Source organism: Strix uralensis, chromosome 18 (assembly GCF_047716275.1).
Source record: "Strix uralensis isolate ZFMK-TIS-50842 chromosome 18, bStrUra1, whole genome shotgun sequence".
NCBI classification, from domain to species: Eukaryota; Metazoa; Chordata; class Aves; order Strigiformes; family Strigidae; genus Strix; species Strix uralensis.
The window spans coordinates 15532094-15559459 of NC_133989.1; the positions used below are offsets into that span (position 1 = coordinate 15532094).

The following is a 27366-nucleotide window of genomic DNA, read 5'->3' on the forward strand; positions in this document are numbered from 1 at the left end:
TCACCAGTGCTGAGTACAGGGGTGAGATCCCTTCCCTGTCCCTGCTGGCCACGCTAGTGCTGATACAAGCCAGGATGCCATTGGCCTTCTTGGCCACCTGGGCACACTGCTGGCTCCTGTTCAGCCGGCTGTCAATCACCCCCCCCAGGTCCCTCTCTGACTGGCAGCTCTCCAGCCACTCCTCCCCAAGCCTGTAGCGCTGCTGGGGGTTGTTGTGGCCCAAGTGCAGCACCCGGCATTTGGCCTTAGTGAAGCTCCTCCAGTTGGCCTCAGCCCATCGCTCCAGCCTGGCCAGGTCTCTCTGCAGAGCCTCCCTACCCTCGAGCAGATCAACACTCCCACCCAACTTGGTGTCATCTGCAAACCGACTGAGGGGGCACTCGATCCCCTCGTCTAGATATCAATAAAGATGTTAAACAGGAGTGGCCCCAAACCCGAGCCCTGGGGGACAGCACTCGTTATTAATCACCTGTGCTATGGCACTACCCCCGAAACGTCTGAACAGGGACAGGCTGAAGGGTTGCAGCGAGCACGACTGTGCCGGGTCGCTCCTGCGGGCGGGCTCTTGCTCTTCAGGAACACGCCAGAGAGCTGCTGCATAAAATTATTCGCAGCCAATGTCCCGGTGACCCGGGGGCGCGTCCCCCGAGGCGGGACGGCGCTGTGTGCCGGTGGGGGACCCCCGCACCCCCGCAGCCGGGGCTGTGCCAGCGCTGCGCGTTACCGCTCACGCATCGCCGCCTGTGTCCGTCCCTCCGCGGCCACGGCTGCTCGCGTGGACTGAGCGGTGGAATGCCGGACGCTACTTTTGGTGAGAAAACATCTGATTTTCTTAAGAGAATTGTTTTCTTCCTCGCGAGTGCGAGCAGCAAGCAAACACAGAACAGAGCGGCCGAGCTGGGAATCGGTCTGTTCCAGCGAGCCCCGAGGGAGAGCGGCAGGGCTGGAGGTCCCGCTCCGCGCGGACTCCGCGGCCCAGCGCGGGCACTCGAACGCGGTCCGGGGACACGAACTTGGGCGGCGGATCCGGTGAGCCCGGCTTAGGCAGCGCCGCTCGGGGAGCTCGGCGGGCCGGCAGCTCCTGGAGGCTCCCGGGGCCGGGACCAGCCCCGCCCGCACCCCCCGCCCCGGACTCTTCCACCGCGCTGGCGGCAGCGCGGGAGGGCGCGGGCGGGGTGCGGGGAGGCGGCGCTGCCCTCGGCCGAGGCGCAGCCCAGCCCCGCACAGCCCCGCAGGGCGCAGCCGCTCGGGCGGCGCCGCGGCAGCACCGGGCCCGGGCAGCAGCCGCCGGCGTGGCCGCGTCCCGCCCCCCCCGCGCCGTGTCGTGCGTGTGTGTGTGTGTGTGTGTGTGTGTCCGTGTCCCCCCCCCGTGCCGCGCCGTGGTACGGTCGGCGGGAAGGAGCCGGGGCGGCGGGGCGGTGCGCGGCACTGTGCCGGCGGCTCCCGCGGGGCGAGGGCGGGCCGGGGCCTCGTCCCTCCGTCCTCATCCTCTTCCTCCTCTTCCTCGCCGCCCCCCGGCACCGTCCTGCCCGGTGAGTGCTCCCCCCGCAGCGCGCTGCCGCCGACCGGCTCCGCGGGGCCGCCGCTTGCGAGACGGAGCGCGCTGTCCCGGGGGCTCCGCTACCGGCGGGTGGCTGGTGCGAATGAGTTACTGCCGCCTTCGTTATTTCTTTTTTCCTTCAATCTTCTCCTTTCCCCCCTATTCACTGTTTTTCTTGTGTGTTTCCTTCCCCCCCCCCCCCCCCCCCCCCTCCCGGTGCACGTTTTCCCCTGTCTGAGGGAAGGGAGGAGGAAGCGCGGAGATGCCGGTACCTGCGGGATGGGGAAGATCCGCGGGTGAAAGCGGCGGCCGGTGAGAACCCGCCGCGGGGCCGGGCTGGGGCTGCCGGGCTGAGCCCTGCTGGTCCCGGCGCGGGGTGTCGGTGTTCGCAAAGCCACCGCCAGTGACTTTGTGTCCCTTGTGCCGCGGGAGCGCTCGGTCCCCGAGGAGAGGGTCCTTTCGGGCGCTGCTTGGGGCACTTCGCCCCGGTAAAACCGGCTGCAGAAGGAGCCCGCCGGCCCCCCACGGCGTGGCTTGTGCCCCGACAGCCGAGGGGCTTCCGTGCGCTCCCCCGCGCGGGTGCTGAGCCCGGCCATCTCCTGAAAGGCAGTTTTGCAGCACTTCAGAATGTCACCTGTCGCGAATAGGTCCGGGTTGGTGATTTCTGTAAGTATTCCAGGTGGTGTGTGAAACCCCGATTTTTACTCCAGGCTGCTGTCAGAATGGCTTTGGCGATCCGTGTGCCGAACAGTGTTAGCTGTGTATTTAATTTATGATTAGAGAGCCCAGAAGGCTAAGATATAAATTGCCTGCATGGGGAACAGTGTGGATGTGCACCTTTATTTTCCTGACTGTGCTTCTGAGTGTAATTCTCCGGTTTGTTGTCTGGGGTGGGGAAGATCCGGGCTGTGGGGCTAAGCCGGGGATCGGGCTAAGCTGGGGATCAGGCTTTCCCGGGGCTTTCCGCGCTCCCGCAGCCGCTCTGTTTGCTGGTATCTCTTCTGCTCAGGCTTTGGTGGAGACTGAAGTCGATAGCAGCACGATTGACTTTACCTTACTTTGGAGGCCAGAAAAAAAAAAAAAGACGACCCTCTTACTTCATATTTACTTCATATTAATGAAGTCACTGTTGTCTTTTCCCTGCGAATAAATACCGTGAGGCCACGCACAGCCGGTGCCGGTGTGGGCAGCCTGGCAGCTGCTGCTGGCAGGGGCAGCTCAGCCTTGGGCCGGGCTTAGCTGAGCGCTCGGCGGCCGGGCTGAGCCGCTGGCTGTGGGCAGCGCTGGCTGTAATCTCGGCTGAGCAGTCGGGGGGGGGAGGGTGCCGCCGTGATGCGGGACCTCTGGCTTATCCCTGCGGTGAGGAGGAAGCCGCCTCTCTGCTACAGGTGCTTCCCCTCCTGCCTTCCCTTTCTCAGCTGAGAAGGGAGGGGGGTGTGGTACTTTCACTTGCATTTTGTCCTGTCTTGTACGCTGCAGTTTGCTCTGACTTGAGCTCTTTGCGTGATTTTCTCCTAATGTAAAGGATTGGCAAGGAGTTTATTTTCTAAACAAAGCTAGCGGCGGAGCTCCTGGATGAGGAGCCTGTGCTGATGGTGTAAAGGGAAGGACGGCTTTTTTCTGATCTTCACGGGTGACCAGGGGGATAAGGAGCCCGTGTCATGAGCAAAACCTCAGCTTAAGCCACAGCAGTGTGGCTCTGTAGCATCCTTTATGGGCTGCCTACTCTCAGCAACAACTTGTCACAGGGTTTATTGCTCACGTTCCTGAAGTCTTTATATGACTCTTGTTTTCGGTGAGCGGCGTTCGGCTTGGCGTGTGATACCTTTCTTCAGGAGGTGCCTATGTTAGGACAGACACTCATTTAGTTCATCGTGCTGTGCCCGTGACGGATTGCTGGGATTCTGTCAAGCTAATGCGTAGCTGGATTTCAGGGGAATGGCAAAGCAGAAGAAGGTGGATCTCTTAAGAACCACTTTCTTTAGAAAAGGCAGATAATAGGCAGCGAGTTTTGGAAGGATGTTTTATTTAGGGATTGTAAAGAGAGGATTAAAGCTCTTGACAGAGAACAGTTTATGTGGAATAAGTAATGGGACTTGATCCTTCAAAAAAATAAAGCTCTAACACGTTCCCATCACCAAGAGAGCTTTCAACTCTCCTTGTCCCAAATTATTCAGTGAAAGCAACAGAACTTCTTTTGCCTTGAGTTCTTTATTGGTGGCTGCATAAGGTGTTTTCAGACCTAGAAGTAAACTTGCATGTACTCGGAGAAAATGGCTTGTGGATACAAAAATCTTTGATATGCTAAAGGTACTGTACCGGAGTTATCCAAGATGTTAATTATAGGTATTAGAAATAGCTGTGTCTGTTTTGAAGAGAATTGCAGCTTTTCCTTCCTTGCCCGCTTCCATTAAGTTACTGTTTTGCCTGGCACAGGGTTGTGTTCCTGCGTTTGAAGAAGCGCAAAGGCATCGCTTGCAGAATTACTGAAATAAAGAGGATTTGTGGAGAGGAGAAGAACCAAGGATCAAATTTTGGGTCCAAGTTTTGATTCCAAAACAAGTTGTTTGTCTTTTCACAGCTTGAGGTTTGTGATGGAAAGGTTGAAAAAACCCAGCAAGAAAAACATGCCAGAAAAAAAATCTGGAATAAGCTAAACAGTGAATTTCAGAATAAACTGTCATCAGAGAGTGCTTATAAACCTACTGGAGAAAAGGGAGGGAGGAACCATTCAGATCAATAACAAGTTCTCTTTTTGTAACTGTAGAGCTTTAATTATGTAGTTTAAAAAAAATAATCTTAAATGTGTGCTTTTTATACCTGTGTTGGTAGCCAAGGCTAAATCTGCAGAGTTCATGCTGATCTGGGTAATCTGAATAAAGCTGAATAGTAAAGAGGCTCTTAAGAGAATCTGAAACCCATGAGGCATTTTTCAGACCTGAGTTATGTCACTTTTTTTTAGAGGTGCCTGGGGCAATTGCATTTTAAGAAGACAAAGCTTTTGTGTTCAAGCTGGCCTAGAAAAATGCCAGGGATGAATCCAAAGTAAAGGCTTTCAGAAGTTGTCATTTGTGATTAAGTTGATTTTGCTGTTGTGCACCAGAATGCTGCTGCCTTCCTCGGCGTGGCGTGAACTGTGTCTATTTTTATTTTTGCCACCAGTCCTAGTGTACCTGTTTAAATCAAGTGAGTAGGATTACATGGTTTTTCTCACCTGAAAGTGTATATTTAATTAGAAGGTCAGATGTCTGCTAGCTCCATCTCCGATATAAAATTAATTGTATGCTTTACGAAAGGCAGAATTGAGGTGACACCAGGGCAGAGATTGACTGGGAACCAGTGTTCTGCAGAATTAACATCTGCTTGTAAGTGTCTAGTCTCTCATTTAAGATGCTGGAACTGTCAAAGCCAAGGCTTGTAACAATGAGCAAAGACTGTTTTCTTTTGCATGGCTTAGGAAATCCTCAGCTTGCATGGAGACAAACATGCATGCAGGTAGTGAATCTAAAGCTTGTCTTGTAGCTTCTCATGTTTCTTGCAGCTTAAAACAATCAGAAATAGTATCCTGTTGTTGCCAGGCTGTGGGCAAATAAGAGGAGGTTCTTCTGTGGAGCCTGAGATGGGGGATAGTGTGCACGATCCGTGATGTGGAAGCATGAATGTGGAAAAGTGTATCGGCTGCAATCTATAGTTTTGTAAGCTCCCAGTGAGGTCCTCCTTGTTTACGAAAGGTGAAATACTGGGACTACTGTAATGACTTCATTTTCTTAAATAAAAAGAAAACAGTTTTTGTCTTAAAATCGACCCATCTTAAAGTAGCATTGGCCTTATTAACAGCATCCGAAGCTGTATCGCCAAGGGCAGGAGGTACCCCTGGAGTTAACCTCACCTTGAGAGACAACTGCTTTCTGCAGCTTTGTTCTGGATATCCAGGGAAAGGCTATAAGGGCAGCATGAGTCATCTTTTTGGCTCTTGTATAACACTGTTTAACACAAACAATCCTGTTTGTTCTGCTTACTGAGGCCTCTTGTATCTTCCAACATGAAGAGACCTGGGAGTGGATGTACCCTCTCCAGGGGGGACACGATGCGCTACTGCGGCTGTTTTGGAGGTGGGAGGATACTGCATCTGGCACCTAATAATAATATTTTTTTAAAAAGCAAGCCTTGAGAATATGTTGAAACCAAATACTGACATAGAGCAAGATGTGCTGGGGAGAAGCTCCTGAGGCAAGGCTTGGCCTTACCTTTGCAGGGAAGGTTCCCTGATTGATTGAAGGGTTTCTGAGCTTTTGGGTCTGCTGTGATGCTGGAGGTGAACAGGAGGATGCTGACCTCTGTTTCAGTAGCATTTCTGCACCTGTAGTAGAGTATTTCCTTTCCTGAACATCCATTTGTAGACTTTGCCAGTGATGTTGCACAACTGTCTTTTTGTTTCAAAAAGTCTGATTTTAAAATAGAAAACATAATGCCAGGTTGTTGGTTTTTTTCTAAAAAAACAAGAATGAGGTAAATAGCGTGGGCACCTCTGTGCTATGTCCGTGTGAATTCAGTGAATCCCAGGTGAAGTTTGCAGCATCATCTGAATGTGGTGTGTGATGGTACTAAACAATAGGTGCTGAAAAGCGCCATAGCTTTATCTGATGCTTTTGCAAGCAGCTTATATTTCGACAAATACAGCCACGGTGGGAATGAATGTGAACTCATCTTCTGATTGCTACTACAAGCAGAATAAGAATGGACAGGCTAAATGTAGGAGCGATAAATATCTGAGGCAGTGCAGCTCCATCTCCTGCTGTGTCAGGATTAAGTGGCTCCTGCTGCATCCCGCCTTCCTCGGAAGGAGAACATCCTTCCACGTGGGGGTTCTGCCCACTAGTGAGAGTACTTAAACATGGAAATAAGGGTGACAGTTTCTTCGAGAGAAGATATTGTGGAAATGATGGCAATGGACACTTGTTCTGGAAGCTGGGAATAGATCAACACTATTATTCATTTTAATGTCATGAGTTCAGGACTACGCCAGCAAAGGACACGATGTGGATGGAGGAGGTGGTTGCACATGTTCCCCACCGGGCTCTTTTTGGCTTTATTAGTCTAAATCTCATGCTTTCCTTCTGCCTCTAGCAAACTTTTTTTGAAAACTGTCTTGGGAGGACTTGTGAGAAAAATCCTGCCTTTAGAAGGATGTGGAGAGCACTGGTTCTGTCCTGTACAGGGAGAAAATACCTCTGCTTGGAGGTAGGGGATCTGTTTGAACTTGTGGATGAAACCCACTGTCTTAGAGAAATAAGGATGATCTGGTGCTCCATTGAAGAGGTTTGGACCTCAGCCACATGGGCTGCATGGTAGCAACTGCTTCTGTGGATATTGTATGATGGTCAACTGGCAGGCAGTGCCATCGGTGTTCATGTTACCTTTCATCTGGCCTCCACTCTCTTCTCCGTTACATCCTAGACTTGCCAGGACTTCAAAGCGACTCTCCTTGTCTGAGATATAGCCCCTGTGTAGAAGATTGCAGGTGGTCGGTGCTCCAATGTAATTTTTTTTTTCTTAGCTAGGTTTGAGAAACTGTGTGGTTGCTCTGGGACATAACATTGCAGAGCTGATGGTGCTGCATGGCCTGACGGAGCATGTTCCTGCGGGAAGGGCAGCGTTGTGGTGGTTCGGTTGTTCGACAGCTCCTGGTTTCTGTCCCTGGAGCCCTGTCTGCTTGTAAAACAGGTATTTGCTTGTGACTGTTGGTTCTGCAGCAGTGTGCAATGCTTAGAGCTCTTACCACCTCCCGAAACTCTTCTGGGAGTTTGTAAGAGCTATAAGCACTCCAGAAATCCTTTTGAGCTCCTCTAGTAACTTAGGCTTAATTTTTTTATTTATATCTTCTAACTTTTGCTCCGAGGTTGAGCATGCAATTCTTATTCATGCTTGTGCATTTCAACAGGTCAGTAAAACTCTGCCTTGCACACATACTGCCCACATCTGTGGTTGGTTTAAGAGGCCACATACATTCTCCCCAGTCTGGTACCCAAGCCCAGGGACAGACCTCCCCACATCACTGCAGGCAGTGCATCTGTGCAGCCGCAGACATGGGTCGCTATACATCGTGTCACAAGGATGGGGACCTAGGCCATGGAACAGGCTTTGAAATTTCTGTTTATAAGGTGCTAACCTCATGCAGCCAGCGGCCTTTCTTTACCTCCAGTAGTGTCTTGGCACCCATGGGGCACAGGTGATGGTGAAGAGAAACATCCAATGTTAAATTCCACTGGAGGGATACCCTGTGACGCTCATGCTGTTGAACGGCTTCATGAGCACATGGGGAATCACTGCTGCTGCTGATACATACCAAAGGTGGGCTTTGTGTTTTTTCATCTTAATTAGGAGTGGAGTGCTTTCCTGCAGATGGGTTCCCCAGCCATTTGACTGTGGTATAAACAGCATTTTTGGGGACGGCATGTTAATAAGCAGGAGTTTGCCAACTCCTCCTGTGAGCAGAACCACACCTCATGGCAGAAGAGTGGCAGGAAGGGCTTAGATGATTTTAATTAAAGTTGTTGTGAGGAAGAAATTAAATTTGGTCTCTCTGCCCTGCTCGTATTACGAGGGGAGAGAGCTCAGCTTCTCTGAACTGAGCTATTAGCCACCTTCTGTTTGCCTAGGAAAAAAAGCAATTTCTTTGTCAGCTTTTACCCTGGCTCCTGGGCCCTGATTGCTTGTTTATCTTCAGCAGCTCCCCAAATCACTTTGAAGATGGGCTTAAACATTGATCATCTTTCACAGTCCTTCATCTTTGTTCTGCCAGCAGACATTACAAAAGGTATCTTAAATTACCTCTTTTCCCAAAATGAATGGGCTGTGTATATGGTCCAGGAGAATAAAGCTCTTTCAGCCAAAGTATAAATCAGCTGATGTCTCTGCTCCCAGTTCTGCTGGATTCACCTTCCAGCCCAGTCTGGAAAGCAGTAGGGATTCCAGGAAAGAAAAAAGCCAAGGTGCTACTTAATTTCAAGGCAGAAGCTACCAGTGCTCTGTTTGGTGAACAGGGTCCTGTTTAAAAATTACTTGCTCTCCCTTTATTGCAGCAGTGGGATCTTTCCTCTTCTTGCTGCTCCCCGAAGAAGGGCTGGGAGGGCTCTGCTGGGTGGTGCTGTGCAGCCGGTGGGATGCAGCAGGGAAACGATGCCTGGCACTGGTAGCTGCTGGCAGGGCAGTGGGGAGAAGAAACTTTGGATCTCTCTTCCTCCCTTTCCTGTTTGAGCACTGAGACCTGCCAGGACTGGGAAAAAACACTGCACAACAGCAAAACATTTATTCTGTATAAAACAGGCAGGAGACGGTGGAGGTGGCTAATTCAGTGTAGAAAAGCCCAGAAACTACAGTTGAGTAGGAAGCAAGATTTAATAAATAATTATGTAGCGTGTTTGATGGCTACTTTATGTATGCAGATACTTTTTTTTTTTTTTTGTTAGCACTGAAATGGTAACAGCTCATACCAACCTCTTTCCTGAGTTAAGCTGGAAGGGAGTGCTTTACTGACTTGCTATTTAGATGCACAATCACCCTTGTTCCTGTAGCATGTTCCAAAAATACTCGTGAGAGAAGCTGCCGGAGGACTTGGGGTGTGGAGGGGTTTGTCCAGCTGAAGGGCGCTGAGAAGTGGGTGGTGCAGCAGCCTGAGCAGTGGGGGAAGAGGCTGCGTGTGTTCTGATACAGGCTGTCCTCTGCATTCATTGCTTTTATTATCATTTCCTTCTGCAGTTCAATTTGCAGATGCTGTATCACCATCCAATTTTGTGTGCTTCTAGCTGATGATGTATGCCTGTTCAAATACTGATTTGCAAGAGGGTGAAAAACACAGTGCTGGTGACCTCAGAATTAATAGATTTTAGCCATATATGTAGCATAAACATCTATATTTTATAGCTTGTTGTGGGGTATTGGTGCATAGGCTTCTGGCTCAGCAAGTCATAGGCTTTTGCCCATTAAGTCATGTGAGTGATTTATAGCTTGCCCCAAGTCTTCACAGCTGGGTTGCCAATCTACAGCATGTATGGGGAGTAAATATTGTATGTTTACACAAAGCCTTTTCTCTAGAAGTCCTAAAAAAGAGGATGAACTCCATGCTTCAACAGGCTGCTCAGGCTGAGTGCCATGTCTTGGGGCAAAATGCAGTTGGACAAAGCAGCCCAGCAATATCTTATAAGTATAGACACATTTTTATTTCTTTCCTTGGTTGTAACAGAAGGGGAGCACTACCAAGCATCTCCACAACCCGCAATGATGCGACAGTGATGTGGGTGAGAAAGCTTTGTGCAACGATGGAAAACAGCCTTTAGATCCACTGAATTGCTGCTTGGGAAAACACTTTTGGAAGCTGGTGCCCTCTGCCCGTGCTGGACTGCTGTCCTTGCCTGTAAGAAACAGGCTGATACTGCCTGATTGCAGGGAGTGAGGACTTCTGCTTCTAGTAGCTGGTTTTTAAATTTCCAGCTAAGAGCGGGCAACATGTTTGGATTTTTTTTTTTCTTACCCTGAAGTTTGTCAACTTTTTATTTCACCTTCAGAGCCTCACAGTCATGAGCAAAGGGGAATCCCAGCAAGTAGACTAAAGACTAGCTGATAAAATAGGTGTAAACTGATTAATTTGCTTTATTCTTGTTTATTTCTTGAATTCTGTTTAAAGTTTTCTTGTAAGAATAAAGGAGAGCAGAATAAGGCTTCCCACCCTCTACAGTCACTACCATCCTGGTTCTTGTCCTCTCCCTGGGGGGAAAAAAAAAAAAATTTAAACACACATGAAAAATCTGGAGCACTTGCTAGCCAATCTTTGACATCTTTCCTTACAGTAAGATAGTATCTGAAGCTGTTTGCATATAGCTAGTGGGAAGTAGTCATAGCTCTGGAGTTCATGCTCTAAATATATAAAAGGTAGGAGGGCATGTGACTTGGCCTGACCTTGGGTGGTAGCAGAGCTGGGAATAAAGCCAGGTCTCCTTGCTCCCAGTTTGCGCTCTTCAGTGTTAGTTAAACTGTTCTGTTGTCTCTCCTCCCCCAAAACCTGCCTGCAAAAACCTGAGTTGCCGCCGAAGGAGTTGGCAGTGTCTTGCATGCCTGAGCCCAGCCTTCCAAGCCTGCTGCTCTCCCCGTGATTCCCATTCCTTGGGGCTTTACCCTGTCATGGCTGATTTTCTCACAGAGAGGACTGGACCCTGGGAAATGTGATATTTAGCTCAGTGCAGGAGCATAGCAGCCATTTTTGTAAGGCTTAATGTTAGCTTGCAAGGAGAGAACCCTCTGCCAGGCACCTTCCTTGCTAGGAACTTGGCAGATCTGGCTGGAGTGCCCTAATTTTGTTTCATATTGCTGCATCTACTTAATTTTTTGTCTCGAGATTAAACTCTGGGATACTCTTATGACAACAGAAACCTAATGCACTTGAGCTTTTGATAGGCCATCTGGATGCTGCAGAAGCATGCAGCTTTTTTTTAAAATAGTTTTTTGCACTAGTGCTGGAGGTGATGCAGTTCTCGTCTGATTCAGCAGATCCAGTGCTCTGTTCCTGCACTTGTGCCATTAACCATCACGCAAAACTGCAAAGGTCCCTCTGGGACAGATGTCAGTCCTTCAGACTCCTGCCCAAAGTTACCGGTGCTTTCAGTTTTGATAACAAAAGCTGTGTCTTAAACAGTCTGGAAAATGATCTGTTGAAAAGTCTGTTTAAAAAAGATGGATGTGGTGATACGGAGTTCCAGTCTGAAGCCTGGTGCAGCTCTCCTGTGTACAGCTGGCTTTTGTTCCTGCACATTTCCAGGCAAAGCAGGTGGTGGTTAATTTTTTTGCATTAAAAAAAATTAATCTATGGAGTGCTATGTGAGGCTACTCACATCTGTGCACTCTATGTAGGTCAGATGCGTGTTCACTTCTTTATGAAGACTAAACTTGACAGCGTTTCCTTTCTGCAACCAGGGAGGGAGAATCACAAAATTCACATGCTGGCTCCATAAGGAATGTCCTTAAGGGAAGACCCCAAAGGGGATGCAGGTGAAGAATGTTAGCTTTACCATGTGCTTCAGGTTTGTGACAATGAGCTTTATTGATGAAAGATTTATCTAAGCTGCGTATCCAGGGTTGATGGAGTGTCATATCAGATTAGCCTTACAGTTCAAAATACTAAATGCCTCTATGCTGCGCTTCCAGCAGATGCCTCTTGCTTTGCACTGACTAAAAAGCCTGTTTCCTAATCTCTCAAGCCTGTGTTTCTATTGCTGTATTTCTTAAAATGCAGATCGCTCTCCTTCCTCCCCCCAGTCAATCCTGTTCTGGTATTTTGTGACTTGTTCTGACTCTGGCTGTGGTGGAAGATAAAATGAATTGGAAACAAACAGCCTGTCTTGCCCAGAAGCATGTTAAGAAGCTGATCCAACACCCTTTTAAATGGTTGAGAGTCTCCCTTTGCTTGATGGACATGGCCTCAGATCCAGACGTGTTTGGTGTTGTGGAAGATGCTCTACTAGGGTGAAACTAGTGGGGATCAAAGATACGGTTCTTACTAATTTACCCCCTTGAGCATGTTTGTTTAAAGGCCTAAACCAGTCTGGCTGGTTTCTACATGTTGCGGAGTTTCTTGTCCTCACTCCTGAAGTTATGTGATGATGTAAGAACTTTGTTTCTCACAGAAGGAAGCTCCTATCTTTGCAGAGGAAAAACTTGAAAATGTGACCCCATGGGACCCTAAGCATCCATTAAAAACACATAAACAGATGATCTAGGGCTGATTCTGAAGCTGAAGCAGGAACTAGCTCTGCTACCAGAATTGTTTTTCCTCAGCTGAGATGCCCTTGTAAGTGACCACGATTGAAACAGTGGCAGAGGAGGATCAGAGTAGATGAAGACAGATATATGAATGTCCTTATGCAGTCCAGTGCAGTGTGGAGGATATTTCTAGTATTAAAGCTCATCTGCTTGCACTGCAAGACTATCAAGATACATTAGAAATGAAAGAAGGGCTGCACCTGTCGCCGCCTTCTTCAGCAAACAACTAGCATCTGCAAGGAAATTAATATCATCAACAGCTCTTCCTTCAGCAAATGAATGATCGTCTGCAAGCACCACCAGCCTCCTGAGACCTGAAATTGGATGTGAAGTTCTGTACTGTGGAGCAGCTGGACGAGTAGGCAGCACCTCAGGACCTCTCAGCAATGAGCAGATCCTGGTGACTTGAGCAGACACTCGGCGATCTACCCAGAGCTGACTCGGCTGTGATTGATCTGTGGATTTAGGAGCATTGGTCTTGGAAACTGAGTATGGGGATGTGGACTTTGGACTTCACAGGGTTGCTCAAAATTGCTTGGAAAAGAGCAGTACTGGAGCACTTGATGGGAAATGGAGTAAAACTTCTGTCTGTCCTATTCTGCAAGAATTCTAGCTGGAGTCCTGATTGTCAGTGTGTAAATATGTGAAGGGAGTGTGTGAGGACATCTCAGTACAGATGTTTCTGCTGGAGAGACCACCTTGCTAACTGCTCTGTTGCTGTGCCCAGCAGGAAGTCGAGGGATGAGATGTTTCCTAGGACTGATCTTTCCCTTCTTCCTAAATAAGATGAACAGCCCATTGTTAGGGAAGCTCCTGAGTGCAACCAATCTCTTAAGTCCCTGCTGACCAACTGAAGCTAAGAGGAAACTAATGAAATCACAACACTTTTTTTTTTTTTTTTGGCCTTTAAAAGGAAAATCTGCTGGTGAGTCAGGAGATTCACTGGGAAATCTGTTTGGGTTGTTTTGGACAGAAGGTGAGCTGAGATGCAGTGGTGATGGTGGTGGTTTAAAATAAAGGCAGAGATCAGAGCAGTGTTGTTGCCGTGCTGTTGGCTCTGGTTTATGCATGAGCACAGAAGTGGAGTCCCCAGAGCTGTTGGGCGTCTCTCGGCTATTCTGGTTGAGGGAAACAGAGAAGCTGAAGTGTTTTGCAGTTTTATGCTGACTTGATTTTAAAACCAGGGTGTAAACTCTGTATTTTTGGAGAATAAAAAAAGGGAGGGAGGAAGAATGTTGTTCCCTGCCCCACATTCACGTGAGAAGTGAAATGACTGTTTTGGTCAAAACAGGTAGTCTTGAACGTTTTCATGGCAATAAGTCCTTTTGAGAAAGGTGTGGATGAAGTTTGTGCTTCAAGGGGAGTGAGCCTGGCTGAGCCTTCCAGCAGCTTGACAAAGCCTTTATTAGTTTTATGTAAATTCAGAGTTAGATGGGAGAAGATGGGATAAGGCTGAGTTCAGGTGTTGCTAATAGCCTCAAAGTTTGGAGGAGAAGAGGATTTTGTTGGGCTTGAGCATTCATTAGGACCTCTAGCCACGGATAAGTGACCATTGCTTTACCTGGTTTCTGAAGAATTGATTCATTTTTCAAATGTTAGGGCTGGTTTTCTCTTAACAAAGACCTTTTGGCTTGAAGGTCTCACTTGCCGAATGTACTAAAGCTCAGGTGTTGGCAAACACGGCCTTTGGTGTACAGACACTTTCAAGACATCTGTCCCTTGCTGTGGCTCTCTTTAGCACTGCTCTTGATCCGGACGAGTGAGTGAAGCCCAGCTTTGTGCTGTTAGCTGGTGGTGGCTCACACAACCTGTGGTTGCTGTTGGGGTGGTGGGCACCATCTTGCTCAGAGGAACCCAGTAACCAGAGAGCCTCTCCCAGCCCAGAGACTGGGCACAGTTGGTCAAGGCAGCCAGTCCTGCGGTGCCAGGAAAGCAGTGCCCGCGTGACACACTTGGAGGCAGGTGGCTCTGCATCAAGTGTACTTGTAATTACTGGGTAGGTTGGCCTCCAGAACCAGGCTGCTGCTTAAGCAGCCCATTAGTTCTCTCCCTCCTCATAACTAGAAGGAAATCAGTCCTGTACTTGAGCTGTTGGAATAAGTTCCCTGCCAACCAAGTATGACATCTCTGGTAGAGCAGCAAGGGCCATAGAGGTCCTAGGACTGTCAGAGTCTACCAAACTCTGCCCCTGATCCCACCAACCATGCTATATGCCTCCAGCCCTCTTCTATGAGAGGAATTTATTAACCTTCTGCAGTTATTTTCTCTAGCTGCTCCTTGTCCAGTGCAGCCAAAGCAGTGCAAGGCTGTGTAGGAATGGAGGTGAAACTGCTCCTGCCCTTGAGGCTCTTTGGGACTGGGCTCTACACCCTGCCGAGCCGTAGAGCCTTTGCGTACGTAACCTCTCCACTGGGGTGGAGCACATCCCAGTTGCTGATTCTGGAGCAAATCATCACAGTCAGAGTTCAGGAGGCACCTTTGCAGCTCCAGCACTTAACTGAGGTTGTCCCCACTGGCTTGTAGTATTAAAAGGAAGTAAAAGTTCGAATGTGCTGGGTTGGGGAGTCCTGTGTCAGCGCTGCCCTACTGCCAGTCCTGCTGATGCACCAAGGTGAGACCAATGCTTTAATTTGCTCTGTGCACACGTGGATTATTTTGATCTTAAATCATATGGGAATGCTACAAGAGCTGGGAATCCTGTGTCCCCTGCTTGCTCCAGTTTATTAAAATAACACATTCATAAACGGTAACTCTTCAAAGCAGTGTGCTCCAGAAGCTGCAGTGCTGTGTCATGTATAAAACATAACTCTGCAAAAAACAGCCTGTTCCTCTGTGGGCAACTTGTGGTTCTGGCCATCCTTGAATTAATGTTCAAAACCAGGTGTCTCCTGTCCATTTAGCAGAGCCCAAGGCTCCCTTAGATAAGAATATGACACTGGTTGGATGTTGTCAATGAGATCTTACTTGTGCCTTGGAACAGGAATTACTTCCTTACAGGTGTCAGCAGTGCCTCCTATGCTGTGGGATTTAGCTGCAGATTGGCATGAGTTACTTGGTTTAAAGGAAGAGAAAATATACCAGACCAAGCAATTTGACAAAATTTTATTTTTATCTGTATTAAAGTGTATTATGGAGCAACCCCAGCCTAGGCTGAAGCTTTCAAGTGCTGGTGGTTGTGTGTATGTCACCCTGTCCTTCTAGGAAAGAGATGGAGGAGATGGGAGAAGTAACTTTTTATGCCTTGTAAAGGGGGAGAAATGGGATGGTTTCATGATGATTGAATGATGTAAACTGGGGAGCACTCGGAAAAGTCATGTGTGAAACTTCAAGATTCCTGCACATCTGTACTGTCCCATCACAACTGCATGTTTCCCTTGGGTGGAATTTCATGCATTTCAAGGTAATCATCTGTTACAACCAGCTAAAAACTTGAATCAAAAAACGTTCTTCCTGCTTGTGGTATTCCCTGAGTAAAATATCTTTCATTAACCTTTTGTTCTCCATAGACACATCTTACATTCTTGATGGCTTTGCTATCTTTTCTGTTCCAAGATTAAATTCCCCCCAAATCACAAGTGGTCTCATGATTTCAAATTCTGTATTGTTTTTCAAGTGTTGCACTTTTCTTTCCCCTCTATCTTTGCCTGAACTTCTCCAGGGATCTTTTTTCAAGATCTATTCTGCAAGATTTATTCTTGCAGCCATTTTAGCAAGATGGCTAGTAGCAGACTTGGGGGGGGGGGGGAACCACCCTCAGTTTCACATTGCTTGACCTCAAGAGCCCCAAGTGTCAAAAACCCAATAATAAACATTGCCAAATCTCAGAAGGTGGTGGGAACTGGTGACCCTGCACTTTGTATTTGGAGAGACTTGTACTGCAGTTCCAGGTTCCTGCTGCAGAGGTGCCTGCTGGTCTGTTTAAAATGCCATGCTGCACCTTTGCATATGATCAAGGCCTGGGGGGTTTAGGTTTCTTCAAAAAAAAAAAAAAAAAAGTTTTAGGCCCCAAAAGCCAATGAAATCCTTGAGGTTCCATATGGCTCCTCTGTTCTGAGTGCATTTTAATTTCTGTACACTGCTTTACTGTTACACTGGCTATAAAGCAGGTAACAGCAATGATCTTGGACAGGCAGCATGGAAAATTGTTATGGTAGATATTAAAAAGTTTCATAACTGTAGTTTGGGGAGCTTTGCTGGGGTGTCAGGGGAGGATGCATCCCTAGCCTCACTCTCTGTAGGACCGATGCATGTCTGCTTTGGTATGAAGTGTCTTTTCACACTTCACAGGCACTCCTGTATCCCTGCTTCCTATTTGATTTGGCTACATGCTGTCGGTGACAGACTCGATGACTTATGCTGGTGCTCTGATGTGTTGTGCAGGCTGAGTTGGAGTCTAATGGCTGAATTTCTTAGCTGAGCTGGTGAACAAGCCCCCCCAGCATTGGACATGCAAGGTGGCTGTTACCACTCCAGTGTGCTGTTCTGATTCAGGACCTTGCTGGTGTCGGCATAATGACTTCAAGAGTGACAAAAATGCTGCAGGGCTGATGTCAGGCTTTTTCCAGTGTCTTTGCATGGGGCTTCACACGGCAGTGCAGGAGCAGTGTACACAAAAATGAGAGTAGCTTGTCATTAGCAACAGTTCTCATGTCAGGATGATGTTTGAACAGAAGTGGCACGGAGCAGGGTGGGTAGTTGGAGAACATGCTGGCCTTGATCCAGCCTCAGCCACCACTTGCTGTACCCTCTTTGGTAGCACAGTTCACTTTGTTCCCAGAAAGGCAGATGAGATGGCAAACAGCAGAGGTGCCTCTGATGTTCATCTTGGTCCACACCTTAGCTGAAGGAGTTGGATGACTTTGAGGGCTTTTTGAACAGATGTGTCTTTTTGGATGTAGTGGAACCTGGACTGTCCTCCAGACCTGCACCACAGACCTGCAGGAGTGGAATCCTGCCTGATGGGTGCTAGCACAAAAATGAGAGAGGAAGGTACTGTTTGTTGAAGACATCTAGAGTTGTTGCCTTTATTTCTCTGACAGTCCAATTTGCTTTCAAAACTTGTCAAATTCTTGATCTTCATGGTAGCAGTCTCTTCTGCTCTGGAAGAGAGGTCTCCAGGCCAAATTTGTCATTTATCTCTCCCTTCTGTGCTGGAGCAGATAGCTGGCTGGGCAAACCCTGTTAGTATTCCAGTGAGAATCTTAGCTGTCTTCATCACTTGCTGCCTGCATTGTGGGCAGGCCGTGATAATCTGCACTGCTATTTCGTTTGCCCTAGGTATGTGTTAGATGTTGGACAGACTGGGAGGCCCAATGCTCAGCCCCAAAGGGCTGTGACCTCCTGCTGCAGGCAGGGTGTCCAGACAAGCCAAGATCCAGCTGATTTCAGGCTACTCGCAGAGGCAATGTTCACATGGAGGTACACTATACACAGAGGTGTTTCCTTTTATAGAGATTTCATTCACTGTGTAGCTTTTTCATGCAAAAACAGTTTTACAGCTGAGCCGAACTTAGCTTGCTGGTATTCTGGTATGGGAGTGATTCTTCTGATTTTGCTACAGCTGCTTTGATACAGTATAATAGAAGAATGGAGCTTTATGACAAATAGGGCCTTAGTGGGGTGAGAAGAGCAGCAGACAGTAGACCTGGACCACACAACTCAAAAGAAACCTTTTGACCTCATGAGATAACCTTAGTACTTTATTATTCTTGAATAAAAACAGGTATCTCCTTTCTTCTGTAGAGTCTTGTCCAAAGGTTTCCCTGCTCTTTGTTGTATGCAAGTTAGACCTCATATTTCAGGGGGTGGAACAGCTACAAGCTTCTGGGGTGGTCTGTGTGCCCCAAGTTTGTGGGGAAATTGGCTTTGTCCCCTCTCTGAATTGAGAGAGGCTGATCCCAGCTCATTAGTAGTGTGAGTGAGCTCAAGAGATGATCCACCAAGGTGGATGTCCAAGCCCTGAAGGCAGGGGTGCAGGTACGTTCTTCCACAGGATTCACGCAGCACAACCCTAGCAGGATTTGCCTGCATGTGCCATTGCAAGAGCTTTGTTTATTGCTATAATGCTGCTTGGTCTCTGCTCAGATGGACTCATCCTGCATGATGTACCAGCAAAGGCAATGACACTTCCCAAGCCTTTATTTTGCAGTATTACTTAATTCCTTGTTTTGAATACACTCTAAGTGTGTGTCTCTCTCTGTTCCAAAGCTATTGAAGCCTTTGGAAAGTCTCTCACTAGTTTACTAGTTCTTGGATGCAATTCTAGCTGTATATGGAAAATTTGAGGGTAGCCTGCCAAGCTGGTGCAGAATGGCCTGAAGTCCACAAGCAGGCGTTCTCCATTCCCTCTCATTCCCTCTCCCCCCAGCATCTGTGAAACAGGCAGGGAGAAGCAAACCAATGGGGTTTGAAAGGTGCCGTGTTCTCCAGGTGCTTCCTCTTCCCTTTGGGAACTTGGATGTTTTCCATAGTAAAGAGAGTATACCCTTAGCACCAGCAGCTTTCTGATGAGCAGGATCTCTGAAATGTGAAATCTGAGAATTAAATCCCTCCACATTCACAGACACCTCTGCTGTCCATCCAGGCCAGCTCTGGTCACAGCTGTGTCGCTTCTGCTCTTCCTAATGTGTAATGCTGAAAATCCTGAGCTATTTTTGCAACTCCAATTAATCAAGGAGAAATACTGGATTATTTTTTAATATAATATTCACCCACATCTTTAGGGAGGAGAGGGGTTAGTGAAACTTCATTTCCCTGGGTGCCTTTGTCTTGCGGTTGATAATTATTTTTAAACTGCCCGTCATGTTGTGAGCTGGGTGGTTGTAGAGTTTTTTGCAGTTGTCAAAATGTCAATTCTAATGAAAGTCTCCGCAGACGTGCTGTACCTAAGTGATTTAAGCCTTTAGGCTAAGCAGGCTGCTGATAGCATTTTCAGATGAGTCAGAAAGGTTTGTGTGTGTCTTTTTTTTAATATATTTTTGTTTGGTTGGAATGTCTTCATCAAAATTGGTTGTTGAGGGTTTTTTCCTTTTCAAAGGCTAAGCTGCTGCCTGCCAGCTTGCCACAGAGCTGTTTGGAATTCAGCATCTTACATGGCAGTCACATCAGGGGAAAAAGAAAGTGGCTGTGTAATAGCAATAATTGAAAATTAATAGTAGATTAAATTAATACATAATTAGAAAACACTAATGCTCCTTGTGAACAAAGGCTGATTCCTATAGGAGCCTTATGAATTGAAGAGGAAAAGTATATGACGCTTTCCCTGGGCCCTGTCTATTCTAGCCTGCAGATCATTAAAGCAATTATAATTTCACAGAGGTTTGATCTGGAATTGATTTCTTTGTGATAATTCAATTTAGAGACTTGCCTCCTCCAGGGTAGATGACAGAATATGAAGTGTATAAATCCTTAGCACTGTCCGCAGGCATGCGTGAAGGCTGGCACCCAGCCAGTGAGGGTTTGCTCTGAAGAATAGTCTTCCTTTGACCACCTGGTTGGAGTGTTGGACCTCTTAGTGCTTAATTAGGAAATTATCAGTATTGGCTTTGTGCCAGGCTATGTTGTAATAGGGGCTGGGTGGGAGGTGTGTAGGGGATGTATACTGAGTTTTTGAGTGCCTTCATCCTTGCTAGGAAGTGTATCAGAAAAATATTTGACCATCTCTTCCACAGCCCATGGCGATATCTTGAAAGATAATTCATGAGGGTGTTCTACCACATGAGCCAACCTTGGTGTTTCCCAGCCCGTCGGCTGCTTTGGGCTCATCCTGATCAGCAAAAGCCAACATAAGCTTGTCTATAGCTGGTAAAAGCAGAACAGTTGGCCCCAGTGATGCAGGGTTAGCTTTACCCCATGTGCAGGGTGGTTCTTCAGCTCTTCCAGAGCTAGGACCACTGATTCAGCCTGTCTTCCCCTTGCTAATCAAGGTGTTTCTTCTCTGGGTCTAGCCGGAGCTGCCTTCTGCTGGCTACCTTCTGTCAGGGGTCAGGGTGGGACAGGCATGCTCTGCTGCCCTTCCCTGGAGCAGGGTGTCAGGGTGGCTCCACAGCACACCCTGTCTCCTTGCTGGAGGCTCGGTGGCCAAAGCCATTCCAGTTGTGCTTAGAGGGCTCTGCAGAGGAACTGCTTGTCTCCTGCTTTCACACGGCTCCTTCCAAGACTGCCGAAGTGGAGATGTCTGGTATTTTCAGGCACAGGAGGAGGGAGTCCTGTCTGTGACAGTCTGCTCCAGGCCTGGCAGATTGTCCCAAGCAGCTCAGTGCCAGACATGTGCACGATGGAACGAGAGAAGCTGTGCGGGGAATTAAACGCTGTGTTACACAGACCATGCTGGAGTGTGTACTGGTGTGCACTGGTGGCTGTGCCACCTGCAGCACACTCCTGCCATAGCGTGTGCCTGGCATATGCATTGATGCCTGTATAGTCTGGTCAGAAAACAGTGAGTGTATTTTATGGCTTAATCTTTTGCTTGACTCTTACCTCTACCATCTTTAGATCATCTGCTCTTGCTGTCAGACAAAGGCACGTGTAGGATACATCTCTCTGTGTGTGCAAAGTCAGCTGCCCTGTGGCTTGGAGGGGGATGCAGCAGAGGAGAGGGGCGGCCTCAGTCCCTGGGTGCTGTGGAGTGCAGCAACATGCTGTCTTGGAGCTTCACTTGGAGCAGAGGGATGGACTTGTTACTGCCCAGTTGTGATGGGCTTGTGAAGGCATTTTTTTGGTAGCCGGACCTGGGTGTTGTGATAAAATGAGTAGAGAGAGAGATGAGGAAGGGAGGAAAGAAAATAAAGCAGAGGACAGCAAAATACACCAAGGCACAGCGAATCCAATGCAGCAGGGAACACTGGGACCTCATGAAAAATAGTGATAAAGTTTGCTAAGCAACTGCTGTGCTACATGCCTCTCCTCCCAATTAGAGTGCATTAGTGGCTTGCGGGAAGTAACGCAGCCAGCTGAAACTAGTACAGCCAGAAAGAAATATCCCTTTGTTAATTTGCTTTCTTCTTGGCCCAGCACATTTAATTTTTGTTTTGTAGCTTTGTGCACAAACACCCTGCATTTCCCTGATCTCCGAGGCTGTGTGTTTGGGAATCCTGGCGGAACAGCTATTCGGGCTGGGGTTTTGTTCCGGTGTATCAAATCGTATTTGTTAAAGTTGTGACTTCAGTTGCTGTTCCATTTCAGGGCTTTTAAAAAATAAAAAAGGAACCTGCTCAGAAGAAAGGAAAGAAATTAAGAGACTTTTAGCTTTAATTGCATTCATTAGGATTGCTGATGATAACAAGGGAATGTCAGGGAAAGATGAATAAAAAAATTCCATGATTTCAGTCAAAGGTAGGCAGGAGGGATTCATGATTGGGTTACATAATGCTTCTTCACAGTAACAAGCACTTATTCAATGAGTGCATTTATTTTGATCTTTCTTCTATATTTAGTGAGGGGAAAAAGCCATCTCAGCCTGCAAGAGTTGTACCTCCCAGCGTTCTCCCATGACTGCCGTGGGAGCATGGAGGGGTGACATCCCAATTAGGGCCCACATGGTGGGTGCTGTTGTAGGGAGCAGGGGGCTGCCCGTGCTTCAGGGGGCTCCCCCAGGGCAGTTCCTAGGAGGGCACAAGGTGCTTCCAGTCTTGGGGTGATGCAGGAAGCCCTAAGAGAGGATCTCAAGCACCTGAGCCCTGTGACTAGGGGGTATCACTGCTCCCAGGTGCCACATGAACATGGAGAGGTGATGTGACACTCCATGGGGCCCCATCGCATGACACCTGCTGTTAGGATCAGGTGATGGGGCTTGGGACTGGTTTTTCATGAGTCAGAGAAGTGCAGTGTATTCCAGTCATGAAGAAACCAAACTGGCTGCAGCAAGGAATTTGGAGGCTGAATGTCCTCTAACAGAGATGGACCTTTTTTTCATTTCTTCTGGATCCCTTTGAAGAAGTCTGTCTCCCCTTCACCCCAGGGACTGTAGCTGCAGAGCAGCACGGTGCCCTGAGCTGCTGCTGGTGAAAGGTCTGATGAGCAGCACCGCACCGCTGCCTGCAGAGGTTTTTCTGGAAATGGGAGTTTGTCTGTAAGGGATTCCGATGCTTCAGTATCTGACATTTTGACAAGAACATCTGATATACTGAAAGTAGTAGTCACAGAATAAAAACAGATTTAGAGAATTTGGTGTTTTCCACTCCAGTTTTGGGCTTTGCAGTACCATTCTGGAACACGTTGCTGGGAATGTCAATAAAATAAAACATGAAAATGGGTGTTATTTTGATGTTTTGAAATACTGGTTCAAAAAAATCAAACCTCTTTAGCTTTTGCATTTCTCACTGGAAAAAAAACATAATTGCACATTTTCTTTCAGGAAAATGGAAACAGTTTTGTTGAGGATTCTTTCATTTTTGTAAAAGAAACCAGTTTTCGGGGGTTGCTGCACACCTGGGTGATGTGACTTGGTCTTTCTCTGATCTGCGTTATTCAGCTGCAGTTATGACTTCTTGTTTGACAGAACCAGTATCATCACTCACTCTGCACTGTGTCTGCTGCTCTTTCCCAGGAAAAAGCTTTACTGTTCCTGCAGTTTCCTTCTCACCTACTAATCTTTTTTTACTTCTGGGATATGCTTAAGCTTTCAAGAGCATTTTCCTTTTAAAGAGAAGAGGTTAACATGATACAGCTAACGTCTGTACCTTACGTAGCTAAACATTTTGACTGTTCCTGGTGAGTCATATTAGAACTGTTGGGATCTGAACAAGTGGGGTGAGATCTACTGCTCTTGCTGTAGATGCTGTCACCTTTTCTGAGCAGTTGCCCTTGATAATGAAACACTATTTCAGCTTTATTGGTGTTTTTGTACACTTTTTGCAGTAGCTTTCCCTGTTTCTCCTTCCTTCCACTCTTCCAGTGAAAATGAACAGAGCAGAACTATTTCTTCCTGCAGGTGAAACGTGTCCAGAAAAATTTTGGTCAAATCCAGGTATGTTGCTGGCTTTAATGTGCTGTGATACCTGGGCAGTGGTAGCTCTGTGGCTGCCCCTCCTGGGGTCAGGGTCTCAGCATGCTCAGCTTGTGTCCTGAGCAAGTCATGCTCGGAGTAGGTGGGATGTGATGAGTGTCTATACATTTTTTTTTTTTTTTTTTTTTTTCCTTCAACAAGGAATGGAGACCCAGAGGTTGTTCCTGGTCAGAGGATCTCCTGAGTCCTGGGCTGTAAACACAAGGCTGGTCTTTCCTCCTCAGCTGTTTGTAGCTGTGGACATTGTCACCCAGATAAAGGATGAAAATGCATCCCAAAGGGCCATGGAGGCATGCCTGGAAAAGCTGCTCCCAGACAGATCATTTTTTACCCAGTGCCGAGATGAACTTGTATGATAATGAGCTCAAATATATTAGAAAAATGTTACTTAAAGCATCTGGGTCAAATTGAGCTAATTGGATCTAACCTCACTAATTCAGTGCCCCAATTAATTCACTGTGCTCTGAGAAACTGGTGGGAGGACTGTGCTTTGCTATTCTTCAGTGTAGGGCACAGCCCAGCATTTGATTGTGGAAAAGCAGCGAGACGTTTGGCAAGGACTTTGGGACCAAAATGAGTGATGGCCTCATACATATAGCTGCCTGGGGCTGTAAAGTAACTACATCAAACGTGCTGTTTCATGAAAGGCAAAATGTTGGTGGCTCTCTCATATAAAATTTGGGAAGACTGTTTGCTCAGAGGCTTGGATCTTGGCGGTCTCATCAGATGTTAAGTCAGACTGGACCCTCCCCAGTTTGGGAATGGGATAAGCACAGTACTGCCCCAAATACTGTCCTGAGCTATTCCAGATTTTTCAGTCTAGGAAGTTGCTGCGAAAAAAACACGTCATTGTGCAGAGGAATGGTTCTGACTGTGCAGAGGGGTTCATGTTTGCAAGGACCAATGCTTGTAAGTGGGAGTCCCTAGACTGCTGTTGGAAACTCAGGCGCTTGGGTGCAGTCCCTTGCTTTGAGGCACCACCACGTGTGTTAAATACTGCAGCTGACTCTCAGCCAAGCCATGTGCACAGAGGTTCTTCCCAGCGTCTCCCTCAAGCCCTGCAAGCCGTGTGCCTCCAAACCCTTTCTGCCTGGTGCTGCTTGTACGTACCCCACTACGCAGCCAGGGGAGTAAGCTGGTAGGAGTATGTCCTTTGTTGTATTCATGAGGTTTGTTTTTTTTCCTGCTCTGTGTGTGTTTTGGGGGGTGCATGTCTGTGTTGAATCAAAATGAGATACTGTGCTGCTGGAGGCAAGGTTTGAATTTGATTCCTTCACAGTTTGGTAAAATTAGAGGGCGGGGTGTTTAATGAGAGATCCCCAGGTGAATGCCCCACACCCAGCATCTTGGGAATAGATGTGATGTTCCTAGCTTTACTGACATGCTTGCCTTGCTTTGACCCCTTGATAAGGCACAGTATGGTTACATTTAAGTGATCTGAAGTGCTAAGCTGCTTTTTAAAACTATTTTAAGACAAGGAGAATTGAAAGATCATAGGTTTAGGGACTGAATCCTGTCTCTGGCTGGGTGCGAGGCAGCTGAGCTTACAGAGTTTGGGGTGGGTTAAGGGCAGCAGCTCAAGGACCTCACAGGGATGCTCAGGTGTCTCTGCTTGTCATGAGCACTGAGTTGGGAGAGGAGGAGGTAGAGCCTGTGGGTTGGAGAGCTGGGATCTCAGCTGCTACCTGTGCTCTGAGAAGTGGAAAGGGAAGTCTCGATTGCTTCCCTTCTGCACGCAGATCCACCTTCTTGGAGCAGACCTGTGGGATAATACACGTGCCCTGCCTCTGCAGGGCGAGGACCTGCGATGGCTGAGGTGAGTGAGCACTTGGCGTTTGCTCTGCCTCCCACTGCCCTCTCCCCCTGCCAGGCTTTTCTGCTCCCAGGAATCTTCCGTTTCTTGAGTGCTCTCTTCTTGCTTTACGGTGGGCATTGTTATGTTTGCAGCCAGGAAAGTGGCTTTGCCAGTCACAGGGATCTCTGACTTAAAATGTGGCTATGAATTCATCCATGGTTCAGCAAGCCACTGCCCTGTTACCTGGCAATGATCAGTCTGAGCCCCATAGGAGCCTTTTTCTGGTGTCACAGAGGACTTACAGGCACCTGGTGTAAGGGAATTGCTTATCTGTACAACTTGATTTCTAGCATGGTGGAGAAATACACATTGGAGACTGTTGAGCTAATAGACTGGAGTAACAATGATACAGGTATGTCTGGCATCTCTGCAGCATTTCTGCATTACTGATGAGACGGGCAGAAGATCACAGGAAGGTTTGAACTAACCTGGCACAAAAATCCCCAGGAAGTACTCTGCTCTGCTGCAGATTTTGAGGAGACATTACAGCCACAGTTTGGATGAAAAGAAAGCTTCATATTGGATGATCTTTAGGATCCAGGGCAAATTTAGCAACATCTTCCCTATTGCAAAGAGGGTAGGTGGAAAGCATCTTTCCTATGCATGGGAAGAAATAAGGAAAATAATTTCCAGGTGTCAGGAAGCTGGTAGGGTCGCTGTGGACCTCTCTAGGTCACGGAGGAGATATGGTACAGCAGCCAGAGAAAACATGTTAATCCTTTGTCTGACCTTTCCTGCTTCTGGGAGCCCATGACTGCCCTTCGGGTGCTTGTCCATGCACAGCAGTGCAAATCAATTCATCAGCTTTGCTGTCTCACACTTTCTAACCTGTGTAGCAGCTCAGCACAGAAGAACGTCTAATGCGTTTTATTTTTGTCCAATTTTGAACTGGCACTGTAGTTTATAAAGATTAAAAGTCGTTTTGTGATATGAGAGAGAGAAAAATCTTGCAGGTGCACTAGAAACTCCATAGGTCTCAGATTTCACTTTTTGTCAGAGTAGGAAATAGCTGTATGTCCATAACTGTTACTCTTCCTGCCCGTGCACCCCAGGAAAGAAGCAAGACTTGAACTGCCGTGGTGGTTGTATGTAGAAGAGACTTTGTGCCCAGTGAACAGATGGGTTGAGAAACTTGTCTGTGCATAATGTCTCATGGAAACTTTTTATCATAGAAAGATGATGCTTTTTTTCAAGAGGAAGAGCAGCAGAGATGGTAGGACACCAGGTGGATGACAGGGATGCTGTTGTGGTCGCACCTCTTCTCTGAATCTGGGGAAGGTCAGTGCTGAACTGTTGTGGGGGATGTTGAATAACAGCCACTTTCTCAGTCTAGATATGCCTCTGTGTGAAGATAGGGCAGCATGTGACATGCTTGCAAAGTGGTTTGGGCTCACTTGAAATGAGGCATAATACGAAGGTAAGATTGTATTTAATATACCACATTTAATGGCAGGGCTTTCAGTGGAGCCCAAGTATCTTACTGACTTGCATCTCACTTGCATCTTAATGAATTCCAAGGGTATTTGATCACATACCTTCCCTAGGTGTTTTTGAAAAGCCAAGCCTAACAGCAGGAGGGAATGCAGAAGGATAAGCCATGTGTAGTGCCAGCAATAAAGATAGGTACTGAGCCCTATATATAGAAATTCATCATATAAAGATAGGTGGTTCTATCTCTCCTCTAATATATTCTGCGCTATGTTTCATATGTTCTAGCTTTAGTACCAATAAAGTTTGTTTTAAATTGGATTCTGGGAAAACAAGCAGAAAGGCAAACATAGCAAGAACCTTTGCTGAATAGTGATGTCCTGTCCTGGCTGGGAGCAGGCACGGTAGCTCATGTGCTCCTGCCTTCCTCTTGAAAGCACAGGGGCACTGGAGAAGAGACTCCTGCCAGAAGCAGGAATCCCAAGTTGCTAATCCTGCTTCAACAAGACCTTTACGTTTTCTAAACAGCATGGATCTGCTTAGCTGCATGAATCAGAAATACTCTTCCAATCTGTTTTCCTCTCCCCTTAAGCCAATGGGAATGGGAAATCAATTTAGGACAAATTGGGCTAAATCAAACCGGGGATGATGCTCTTTGAAATCAGGGAAATGCTAATTTAAATCAGGTGGCTGACAACCGTGGTGAAATTGCCAGGACCAGTGTAT

At 47.4% G+C, this 27366-nt stretch overlaps 1 protein-coding gene across 4 annotated transcripts in view; it reads left to right on the forward strand.

The window, feature by feature from the left end:
• The first annotated feature begins 656 nt into the window (after positions 1-656).
• Positions 657-27366, forward strand: part of RALY (RALY heterogeneous nuclear ribonucleoprotein) — a 140410-nt gene continuing 113700 nt past the window's right edge. Inside the window, exon 1 of one of the 4 annotated variants that reach the window (XM_074888238.1) lies at positions 657-811. The gene's annotated coding sequence lies outside the window, so the exon portion shown is untranslated. Of the gene's footprint in view, positions 812-1387; positions 1533-2187; positions 2207-5632; positions 5653-27366 lie in introns of those variants that run through there. The other 3 variants (XM_074888236.1, XM_074888240.1, XM_074888237.1) reach the window with 3 other exon arrangements.